Here is a 12,219-nt window from a genome sequence, read left to right as displayed (position 1 = left end):
TGTGTTAAACAAACACACAACACACCAAATATATATAAATCAACACTTTCCAATACTTTTATTGATTTTTCTTCCCCTCAATTTTAGGGTATCAGTGAGTTGGCTCCCAAATAAAACTGATGCTGGAAAGCTGTCAGGAAACTATTTGTAATTTACAAAGTGCTGAGAATGCTTATGGTTTAATTTACAAATATTACCTGCCACCAATACTTCAGTCCTTTCAACCACTTGTTTACCCGTGTAACACACCCATGACTGAAAGACCAATAGAGGACTGATAATCACCAAACACAAACTGTCCATCTATAGTATTGATCGGCAGTGTTTTGCATTTGCAATAGTTTGAGTGAGTAACAATCCCTTGGCAGCACCACCACCACGCTGACAGAACGAGAAACCGGCTGGCGTTCGTGCAACGTCATGTCACTAGACACCGTGTCCATCAAAAGCTGACAGTTTGGCAGATCAGGCGCTCTCTGCCATAATGTCATAATGACTTCAATTCGTTTCTCCACAGCACCCAAAGGCTGCGATTTCATCAGCTATCCAAGTCTCTCTTCTTCAAGAAGAGGACTCTGCATCTTTTACATTCCTGACAGTTCTACGTATTTTCTTGAAGCTTCCTAGCAGGCATAACGAGAACACCAAGAAACACAAAGCTGTTACCACTTCCCTTGTAATCTGTACAAATAACCACCTGCTGATGGAGGAAAGCAAGGGCAGCTGTGGGCATCTAGGCCTGAACTGAAGAACAAGTGTGTGTCACTCCATGAAGTCAACAAGACACAGTCAGCAAACAAGAGATACTCAGGTGTTTCCTCACAGTTATTCAGATGTTGCAACAGGGGCAACTATCATGTCATCCTACACTTGAAATGAAATTGCTGTCTGAGTTTTGGCAGAAAAATGTTAAGAGGTCTGGTTTCGCTGCACCATTACTTTTTAGCTCCTCTTCCTTTGCCACCTCCCAACTCTCTAAGATTCTCTCTGCTTGCCAAGAAAATCATTTAAAATGTTTTACATAGTCTTGAATAATGTAATTTGAATCTTTTTCTTTAAAACTGAATGAGTGGAACAAGAAAAAAAAAAAAAAAAACCAAAAACCCAAACTTTTTTTCTGATAGAGAACAGACACTCAGAATTGAGAAATCAAACACATGTTTCTGTACGTAATTTCTGTTTTCAACAGGAAACATTTTCTTCTTGTAAAGCATGGCAGCTAAACCTACACTTCTGGTAAAGTGTAGGTAGAAAAACCCAGCCACCTGACAGCGAAGACAGGGGGCGAGGAGGAAGTGTTTCCATCAGAAGACTTCAAAGCTCTCCTCAACTCAAACAAAACCATCTGAACATATCCAGCAGAGGTGAGCCACCACTTCCACACCATACCCCTGCCTTCTTCTTCCCAGGAGCTATGGCATGAAGGTCCCCATATCACTACTTCCTCCTCTGCCCCACATTGTGATCTGCCGTGACAAACTAAGACACAACACAGTGAGGGACAGTGGCTCTCTTACATGGGATTTGGTTGCCCAAGGAGCCTGACCCGCTGGACTTACAAGGATGGATAAGAAATCCTTATAGTATGAGGCACACAATCTCTAGACACAATTCAAGGACAGCCTGCACCAAAATCTACTGATTTTGAGTCACTTCAAATGCCTTCTAGGTTGCACCACTGCACAGAGTAAGAAAATCCTATACACAGAGTAAAAAAAGAATAAAAAGAAAAAAAAAAGCCACACACTTATATTCAAGTTATATTAAAAAAACACCCACCAATTTCTCAGCCACCTAATGGCTTTTAGAAATGAAATAACTAGAAACAATCCTAAAGAAAAGTTTATATAAACTACCTAGCATACACCAATCCAAGTGATTGTTATATAAATACAGAATGATTACATTTTAATCCTGTCTTAAAAGACAGATCTTGCTAATCTGAAGAAGTAGGCAAACTCCTTTTGTTATGCTGTAATACGGCTCCAAATTATTGAATCGGTAAGATAATGAACTGTATGAGCTGGCTCATACACACAGATGCCCTGCTACACTACAGGATGCCTCACCAGCCAATGCCACCGGAGTCCCAGTGTCGGTAACCAGAGGAAGAGTAACAAGCACGGGACAACCCAGTCTGACTGCACTCTGGTAATTGCATCAACTTGGCCTTACCATACTTGAGCATACTTGCTAATTGCTACATCCCAGCCAAATCCTCTCCTCCTCCCCCTTGCGAAGTTACATAGAACACCTCATGTGTTAACGAAATCTCTCAGCAGATACAGTCTTCACAGACATGGGTGTCAAAACCACAAAAGAAACAATGTGGATAGATTAGGAAAAACAAACAAACAAAAACCTCTTAATATTGATTCAGCTATTTCATACAATCTCTTTCCTGAAAGGACGACTAAAACAGGCTGAAGAACCAACCCAGCCCAGGACCTCTGGGAAGGTCATCTGTCCGCCAACAGCCATGGTAAGGCATCATTTCTGTGCCCAAGCGCATACACCATAGCAGTTAGAAAAAATACGAACAGACAAACAAAAACCACACGCTTCTACTTTTGACTGGGTAAGAGGGTGTTTTTTTATTCTCTGAAGATGACCTTGGTGTTTGAACTTTACTTTCAATCCCAGAACATTTTCTCCTTTTACATAGTGAGGAATATTTCCTGTTCACGTGTCTCTAAAGTGATCTAGTGAGTATATCAGCCTTGCTTATGAGCTTAGCATTTGCACATTCCTACTCAGACCACAGAGCTAAGTAAACCCACTCATCAATGAAAAAGTAGCAAGGTTTGGGTATAACAAGTTTACTTGACACTGTAGTGAGTACTCCTTTGCAAACATTACACCACCATTTTGGATTAACCAAAACCTTTTTTATTAGCAAATACGTCTTCCTTCACCTGGAACCGTATAAAACAAACATGTCATTAAAACAAATAGACTCCCCAGAGGTAAAGCCAACATTGATACATCATTTCCTAACATTTATGCTGTTTTCAGGAAGAAGAGTAGTTGCTCTTCTTAAAAAAGTAATTCTCCCTGATTTCTTTGTCTTGGAGTCTTCCAACTAACTGCACACCAGAGAAGAGTCTTATCTGCAGTGACACCTGCAGTGACTCCCTCTAAGAGCATATGCAAGCCGGCACTGTCAAAACACGCTTCTTAAAATGATACCAGAGGGAAATTTTTGGCCAAAAGACATCCGTATAGGGGTTGCAGCACAAGAGCTCAGGGTGTGGAATGGGGTGGCTTGACAGCGGTGTGCTTCCCTGCTCAACCCCTCATGCTGCCACGATGGGACACGAGGAGCAAGGGGGAAAATCTTACCCAGGTGGTTAGCAGGGAGATCATTTAAATCGTTGCCTGTCTCATTTACTCATGTCAACATTTTAGCTTTCCTGAATCTTTTTTTTCCCACTTTCTCCTCATTGCTTTTAGAAAAACAGACGACAAAACCCACTCCTGCCTGTGGCTTGGTTTCCCAACTCCACACCTGTTGCAGGAGCACATTCCCAGTCTGCAGGTCCCCAGCCCAGACCTGAGCCCCGACCAGCATCATGTACATAACCATGCCTTTAACTTGGACAGGCATAAACCGCTCCGGCAGCTGCTGTCTTGAAGCTGACAGTGTCTCTGAGGATAATTGCAATGCTATCATTTGGGCTGCCTGAGACTCTTCTGACTGAGCATAAATTACAGCTGACTTGGGGAAGAGCACCAAGCGCCTGAGCGCCCTGGAAAAACACAGCCAGCAGGGAGCTGCAAAAGTTCAGACACTTCATAGATCTGGAAACTACATCTGAGCTTCAACTGCTAAGCACAGCACTCGGGGCACTATGGACTTGTGGCATTTCCAGGAGGATTCTCAATCCGTAAACTAATGGCTGGGTTATGTTGATACGCAAACATAGCATCTCCATGCAGTAAACAGCCAAACTGTTTTCCCTGAAATGTAAGGTACATTACCTGTGTTTTTACCCTTGTTATGAGCATTTCAAATAAAGGCAGCGTTTCTCCTCTTATATAAACGGAGCAATTATTTGAGCTCTAAATTTAGGCAACAGTGAATCGTTAATTGCCTCTGAAACTAACCCCCCAATTGTACAGACTGACCCACACGAGCAACTCTTTGCCATCAGTTCAATAGGTTTCCAAGTGGCCACTAGCATCTGCCTAGATGGATCAGCTTGCCAGATCAAGGACGGGTGTTAAATTACAAGCTTTGTACTCATGGCAAGTATGTTGATTTAAAAAAAAAAAAAATCCATTTTAATATTGGCAGCACAGCAACCCCACAGAAAAACTTCAAAACATATTTAAATTTTGAGCTTACTCTAATATTAGTTTAAAATATCAAATCAATAACATCCTTTAATGTTTAACCAAACGGCTACATTTATCCCTGGTTAAACTCTGCCAACACTGGAAATGAACCAGAGATTAATTTGGTTCAATGAATTTGGCTTTTAACCTAGACAATAAAATTTACTTGTATAAAAGCTCAAATCCCAACTGGCAATGTAAGGATGCCTTAGGGTACACTCTGGTTATTGCCAGCACCACATATCCACCTTTATAGCTTTAGAATAAATCTTGTGACCTTTTTTTTCCATGTGTGTAAGCATAGTATATGCCTATATTCCAAACAATGAACGTGCAAGGGTTAATAATACGGTCCTTGCTAATGTATAACCTCAGAAGTATAGAGGATTAGCAACAACCTACTTCCGCAAAACCAGAAGGGAGGGGAGGGAGGGGGGATCATTTGCTCTTTACCAAGATAAGAAAAGCAGAAATACTGAAAAACTGCTGTATTCTTAAGTGACTATTAATAAAGTTGCATTCTTGCCTTTGCCATTAAATGTATCACACACTGCTATTCTGTCAAGAAAGTGTATTTTCTTAAACAACACTTAGCCAGGCATCTTTTGGCATATTTGAGGAAGTAAAGAAAACAGAACCTCTGTATCAGCCTAAAAATGTCATAACAACAATAACATTGCATTCATTTTCCCCTTACTTACCAAGCCACGTGCCACTTTGCCCTTAACAATGGACCTGTAGTTTAAACAAAGACATTCACAGGACTCACATGTGCATGTCCCGTACATGCAGAGCACCAACTTAGCCAGACTTGCACCCCCAAAACCTCCACTTCAGTGGGTAGTGATGGCAATTCATCACAGAGAACTGAGTCCACCAGGATGAACAGGAGGCAGGGGGACAAAAACGCATCACAATGTGCTGTCACAAAGATGAAGTGTTCTACATGATGCTGCGCTACCAAGGAGGCATTTTTACCTACAGGGCTATAGGTACTATGTTTGCCTGGTTTAAAATAGGTTGCCAGCATCAATAACAGAAGTGAAAACAACAATTTCACATTTTTCAAATCACTACCTGGTACCACCAGCACTTGGTTTTGTCTCCAAAAGAAATGCCACGCTTAGAATGAGTAATAACACCAGTCAGCGGGGCCAGACTGGGAAACCATTGCTAACACTGGTAAACTCTTATTCATGAGAAAGTGTCTCTGAGGTCAGCGAGACTCCTCAGATGAGTAATAAGCGCTCACTGATGTCAGGAAAGATTATTCAGTGAGGGCTTTGAAGATTTTATTTTGTATCAGTGCATGTGTGTGTCTGTGTGCACACACACAGGAGCGTATGAGACTACACAAAAGGAATGAATTCATCACCAGCCTACACAGCAGGTTGGGTTACCGAGAAAAACAGTCAGAAAATGAGACAAACGACCCTGTTCTGTGACCCAGAGGGAGTTGGTGTAGGCTGTATCTACCTGTGCTAGGACTAAACATGACTCAGGAAGAACAGGGGTTGAAGTAAAGCACAGAGGCACAGGACATACTCCATTAGCATCTCTCCCTCTGTTAGCTGATTTTCCTTCCATCCTGCTACACTTTCTATGCCACAGCACATATTTAGCATGCTGAATACCAACCTCTGGTCTCACGTATGCTGACGTAAGTTTCAATTAATGTGACTGAAGCCAGGGGAGAAACCCCAGTGAAATTCAAAGTGTTAGTCTCCAGGGGCCAAAATGATACAAGTTCCTAAAGCGAAGGAATTTGTATCATTTTCTAACCAGCATACCCAAGAAACTACAAAGCCATTTACATGTCCATGGGATATGGCACCACTTTACTCCCAGCTGCACTGCACTGCTCAGAAAACACATAAATGTGAGCTTTGTATCTCTGCATATTCACTATGCCATACAGCTCTTACTGATAAGCTGCATGACCAAAACCAAAGCATTGACACTGCTGTTTGAAAAAGCAGAGCATCTTTGCACTAAGGGGAAAGTTGCATAAACAATACTTTACCCCACGGGCAAGCATTGCACCCATACGAAGACATCCATGCTACGTGTCATGCCAAACTTTTTCCTTCGTGGTTGCTCTCATCTTACTTGACTTTTCTCTGTCATTTTGTCACTACTACCCCCCTGATACAAAGTGGGCTAGCGTACAGATGAACCACCTTTGTTTTTCCTGGTCCCTAACTTCTGGGACAAACCAGGCGTGCTGGCATTACTCCCATTTCTGGGCACCCGCAGAGTTTTCCTGGAAGCTTTGGGAAGAACTGGATGCGGCCCATGGTCCCTGCACAGACACCAGCCAGGTTTTTGGAGGAGAGGAAAAATGCAGTGTTTCCAGAGCATGAACACAAAGGCAGCAGCATTCGCTACTAGAAAGACTGTTGGCAAATCATTGCTACATATTGTGTATACGCATTCAAATGCCAGCTGGGGATCAAATGCTGAAGTTGGCTTCCCCTTTCCCTAGTAAAACGCACAGTAAATTTAATTCTAATAACTTATTATTGTGAAGAGGGCTATGATAATTAACTGACATTTATTAGCATTTAACTTGACAGCAGATATGCTTTGAGGAATTTTAATGACTCATTAATGGATCCATACAACCACATGTACACAAATAAGATACAATCGAGCCCAGGGACTGATTCTTACTGTGTGTTCGTACACATCCTGGGAACAACAGAAACAGATAATCACTGCTACTGGGTGCCACCGTATGACAATAGTTATAATTATAATGCCCTGATAAATCATCATCTTTTGTAAGCCTAAACCACTGAGTTTGTGTCAGATAAAAACAAATGCCTGGCATGTTTCCACACACCTTTACCTGATCATCATGCTGTGGTTTGATTTATAGAATGACTGTTAGCAAGAAGAACTATCAAAACTAGAGAAGCTTGGAAGAAGAAAGTGCTGTGTGTCTTCATTTTAACCCCCTTAAAATGCTCAAAACATTAGGTTATTACTCCTTTCTAACAGATCGGAAACATTATATCCAGCACATTCTTTGTAAAAGTAATCAGAGTTGAAGTCATAGCAGTAAAGGCCACATCTAGAAAATGTGCACTTTCATCAGATTCATAAGTATTCACAAAAAAAGATGAGGTATGAACAACAGGCTTCAATACATATATATATTTTTAATGGCTGATTTTGCTGGCATGCATCTTTCACAAACCTAGCTAGTTCCAACAAATTCTCTTCATTCTCAGGAATTTCTTGGTTTCTTTTCTTTAAGTTTGCTGCCTGTGCTAAATATCGATTAGGCTTGGGTGCCTGTCAGCAGCCTGCCCGCCGCCCTCCCAGCCAACACCCCACGTTCCCAGCATAGCCCCATTCTTCTCGTGGTCCCCTTGCAACACTCGGATCGCTCCTGTCCTCATCCTGAACACAAACCTGCTCCACTTCATATTCCTCCCCCAAAAACCTCACATGCTCAGCATGCCACATCCACCCACTCATCCCAAGTCCCTGCCACATTTGGGTTCTAAACGTCGGCACCAGATCAAGTTCAGAAGTGCGCAGCAGCCAAGAGACAGGGATCACAGAGCAAAGCAGGTCTGGGGGACACAGAGGCAGGAGAAGGATAGACGACGAGCAGTGCAATGGGAACCAATTCCTAAGTCCCTTAAAGTAGCTGTGCAAAAGAAAACTCCAGCTACTTCTCGCACAGGCAGGCACACATGCTTGGCCAGCCACCTCCTCTTCTGCTTAAGAACTCCTCTCCTCACACCCTACATAATTATTTGCACTGTAATTCTTCCCAGGACCCCTGGTGACAGAGCAGGACCACCCAGTGCTAGGCACTGCACGAACACCAGACATCTCCTACACGGCTCTTCACATGCCCTGCCTCCTTCCCATGCGGCTGCAGGATGGTGGAGGCAACCAGGCAGGCCAGTGCCAAGGGAAATAAAGAAGATTTCAGTCAGACCATTTTAAGTCATCCCAGGCAGTGATATCCAGTGACTCTGGACTGGAGGGGCTCCAGTCGTCACTTTATCCTCTCTGCTTACAAAGAAAAAACATCACCAAGGGGCAGTGATACTTCTACTACCGTAACACAAATAAACACAGATTCGTGCTATGAAGATTTCTGAGGAAACAAATAATACCGAAACTCATCTACAGAAACCAGGTGTCCATAGGCATGGGAGAAAGTGGTTCTCCACCACTCCAGTCTTCCTGGACATCCATGGATCCTCCTGAAACACCCTTCCCTCTACCTCTTCTCCCCCCCCCACCCCTTATTTCTGTACAGTTTTGTTGTATACCCCTTTTCCTTCAAGGTTGTGTTCAGCTCCTCACAGCTGGTTTTCTGTTTTCCTTAGGCTCTTAGAGCAGATGCTGCCTGTACCACCTCCAGTTTCTCTACAGAGACCAACGCTGATGCCAGTTGTGAAATGGTTGAGAGATCTTTACAAGTCAACCAGCTACTCCTTGCACAGCTCTGCTGTCCCAAACACAAGGTATAACCTTGTGGGTAGAATCCCACAAGAAGTAACTTTGTGCATCTATTCCTCAGCAAAGTTCTCTGAGTGGCTGTAAGACTCCATGAGAAAACTAAGTTACACCAGTTAAAACCCGTCAGACTCCCATGTCATGCAAATAAAGCAGAGGTGACTGTATAAAGAGCATTTTTATTACTCTTCAAAATCACTTCTCATACATTTTTTTTTCCACATTCATGTACCCCTATGCCTACATAGATATCTTATTTTTTTAAACAGATTACTGAGAAAATTAAAACTGAAAACTTCAGTTTGGATATTAGAATGACAAAGTGGGATCTCAGCCCTACTGTTCTCTTCTCCAAAACGTAAAGTATACTCAACAAAGCAGACTGAAATGGTTTTGTAAGAACAATATCAATCTGTTTCACGTCTAGCATCTTCTTTGCTGTCAGACTTGCACTTCTGATCACCATGTCCTTTTTTCTTAAATGTTGAAAAGCGTTTAAGACAGTGTGTGTCCTCCATGGGTAGGACAAAGGGCATAGACTCCCCTGAGTCATGTTTTCTTCCTTGTGTAAGGGAAATACCAGTCCGGATGGCTATGTTCCCAACCCTACCAGCAGGAATGCTGGAAGGTCCCTACATGCTGCAGAGTAACCTATGCTGGTCGGCACAAGGACCTGGAAGACAGAGGCCTTGAAGCAAACTTCAGACAAACTTCTTGACCCTGCCATTGCCCTGGACCCCTCATCCTTGACCATGTTCAGCATGCTTTCTCTCCGATCTCACATCCTCTCGGAGCACAATACTCTCACACAGACCCAGAAGAGCCATATTAAGAGAATAACCATCTGCCTTTCTCTCCAGGCCAGAAATACAAGCCTTGGTGAGTCACACCACCAATCTTCTCCAATGCCCGAGATCTAGCTGCAAAGTTATGGAAGTCTTCATCTGTCATCTGACTGCATTTCACTCAGCAAGTATTGATAAGCCAATAAATGTCACTAGGTTATCTCAAGCTTAACACCAGGACACTGTAGCAAAGGGTGTGAAGGCCACAGAACCTCCCAAGCTAGATAGCATTAATAAGATTAATATCTAAAGGACTCCATCACAGCTCTCATTTTTTAGGAAGTCTCTGAGGGAATGCTCTGGTTTGCAGTTCTCTGCTTAGCTCAGAGGCGAACATGTGACCTGCAACATACAGGTGGCAGCTACAACATTTTGTTACACAGGAAAGCAGTTTGTTTGCAAGTTAGAATAGGACAGAAAACAAGTCATCAATCTATTGCACACTGCAGCTCCTGTGCCATCTCAGAATGACTGAGGCTGGCAGGGACCTCTGGATGCCATCTGGTCCAGCTCCCTGCTCAAGCAAGACCAGAGCAGGTTACCCAGGACCATGTCCAGGCAGCTTTTGAGTAACTCCAAGGAGGGACTAATCTTATCTTTACCACTGTTCAAAAAGGGGGAAGGCCAGTGATCACTACAGGGTGTCCACAACTTAACTATCCCACGATCACACCTCATCCTCCTATATCACATATATTATCATGACTTATAAAGTGCCCTAGGTTCTTCACTGAAGCAGCAAGGAACATAACAACAAACATTTCATTTATTAAATTTACTGGTTTTTCAAGTCTAGCTCTTAATAGCCTGCAAGGTTCATCGACTGCCTTAGTATCTTAGCTTTGTTTTTCAGACCCTAAACAAGCCAAGCCACCACTTTACAACACCCAGGTGCCTTGGAAACCCACTTCAGAACACCAAAATCTGGGCAACACACTCCAGAAGACACTTTCGAGCTCCAGACGCTTGGCTTTTAAGCATGTGAAACTGAAATGAAACATTAGCAATCCTAGCCTTTTGCACTGCTTACTTTTGTGATAGAAATACATGGTGACCTATAATCCCTAATCAACCTAGAAAATAACTGACTGATAAACCAATCTGCTTGTAACCCCATTAACAGATTCTGGCTTCAGTATCAACAGGGTAATTTGCTAAGACTATTTTTAATCCCAACTGCTAAACCATTAATCCCACAATTTCCACATAGTATTTTCCCCTCTAAATTCACCCAAGGTTACCAAAACTTTTGCAATTCATCAAAAAAGTAGATAAACAAATAACATTTGCAAATGCACACATACCAGCATTGGAGCACTGAGAGACTCCGATTACCAGCTTTATCCCTTTAAAGCCATTACTTTCTAATTGGAAGGAGTCATTCAGAAGCAAAGCTGTGTGCCTGGCATGTCACTTGACACCTGGTATGTACCACTCATGATAACACGAACTCTCTAATATGTTTGCTACAAGGAGGAGAAGTGAATTATTTCCTCCTATCATCAATAGTCATTGCTCTTTCTACTAAAATCAGTTCAGATTTAATGGGATGAGGGTTAACAACATAAACTGTAATGTTTTCTCAAACCGGCATTAGAAGATTCTCCAAGTATCATTATTAATGTCAATATAAATTATGCATTGAAGATCACAGCATTCATTACAGAGGTAAAATTCAGCTGGGGGAAAAGTAAGAAAAAGACAAACAGAGCAAGCCTAATTGAAGTATGTATTTATAGATTTCTTGCAGCATTTCTCAGCATTGATGAAAACACTTCTCTAAAGTGCTCTTAAAATAAGCTTTCACAGAGTTGTTAAAAACAGTATCAAGAAAGTATTGTGTTAATCAACTAAAGGTACAGTTATACACAGGATGTCGCAAAGGAGCTGACGTGATAATTTACAAGACTGGTAGTTTATTCAAGAATACGTCAACGTGATAGCACAACAATCTGGAAGACAGACCCTTGGTTTCATGCAAGCAGCTACATACTGGAAGAAAAGCTACATTTAATGTTGGAAGGGTAGTGTTTAATGCTCCTTTCAACTTCTGTAAATTACAACGTTAGACATTTCTAATTGTTATAAATCAGTATTCAAACACCACATTCAAACTGGAAGAAGCTTAGCAGTTTTTTGGTACTATTATAAACACTTTGCACAAACAAGTTAATAACCTTGTTGAAATATTTTTGTATTCCAAGGTTAAAAGAAACGGCTTTAGGAGACAGATGGTGAGCAACTGGTATCTCACCGAGGAGCACCAATGAGTTTTGAAAGTTCTCACACAACACACCGAGTGCAGCTAACTGCATATCTCGGTGCTCCCCAGTAGAGCCTGAACTCCTGAAGCCCCAGAGATGTCCATACCTATGACTGCACAGAGAAAGAAAGTTTGAAAAGACAACCACTAGGGGCTTGAAATCCAAAGGCAAAATAAATGACCTCATTTCCCTAATTGCACAGTTTAAGTCAATCCTTCAGCTGCCTGATTCATGGTTTTATCATACTTGTGGCTGCCGATACTGGTACCAGCACACCAATGTGGATG

General features: G+C 42.2%; 1 protein-coding gene across 6 annotated transcripts in view; it reads right to left on the bottom strand.

The window, feature by feature from the left end:
- Nucleotides 1-12,219, bottom strand: part of ZNF516 (zinc finger protein 516) — a 110,218-nt gene that overhangs the window by 90,071 nt on the left and 7,928 nt on the right. Inside the window, exon 1 of one of the 6 annotated variants that reach the window (XM_040549525.1) lies at nucleotides 5,040-5,246. The exons of 1 other annotated variant lie outside the window; for it this stretch is intronic. The gene's annotated coding sequence lies outside the window, so the exon portion shown is untranslated. Of the gene's footprint in view, nucleotides 1-5,039; nucleotides 5,247-12,219 lie in introns of those variants that run through there. 4 more of the 6 variants (XM_040549527.1, XM_040549532.1, XM_040549531.1 and 1 more) reach the window with 4 other exon arrangements.

Source organism: Cygnus olor, chromosome 2, assembly GCF_009769625.2.
Source record: "Cygnus olor isolate bCygOlo1 chromosome 2, bCygOlo1.pri.v2, whole genome shotgun sequence".
NCBI classification, from domain to species: Eukaryota; Metazoa; Chordata; class Aves; order Anseriformes; family Anatidae; genus Cygnus; species Cygnus olor.
Note: the sequence above shows the minus strand (reverse complement) of the source record. Positions and strands in the feature narration are given on the sequence as shown.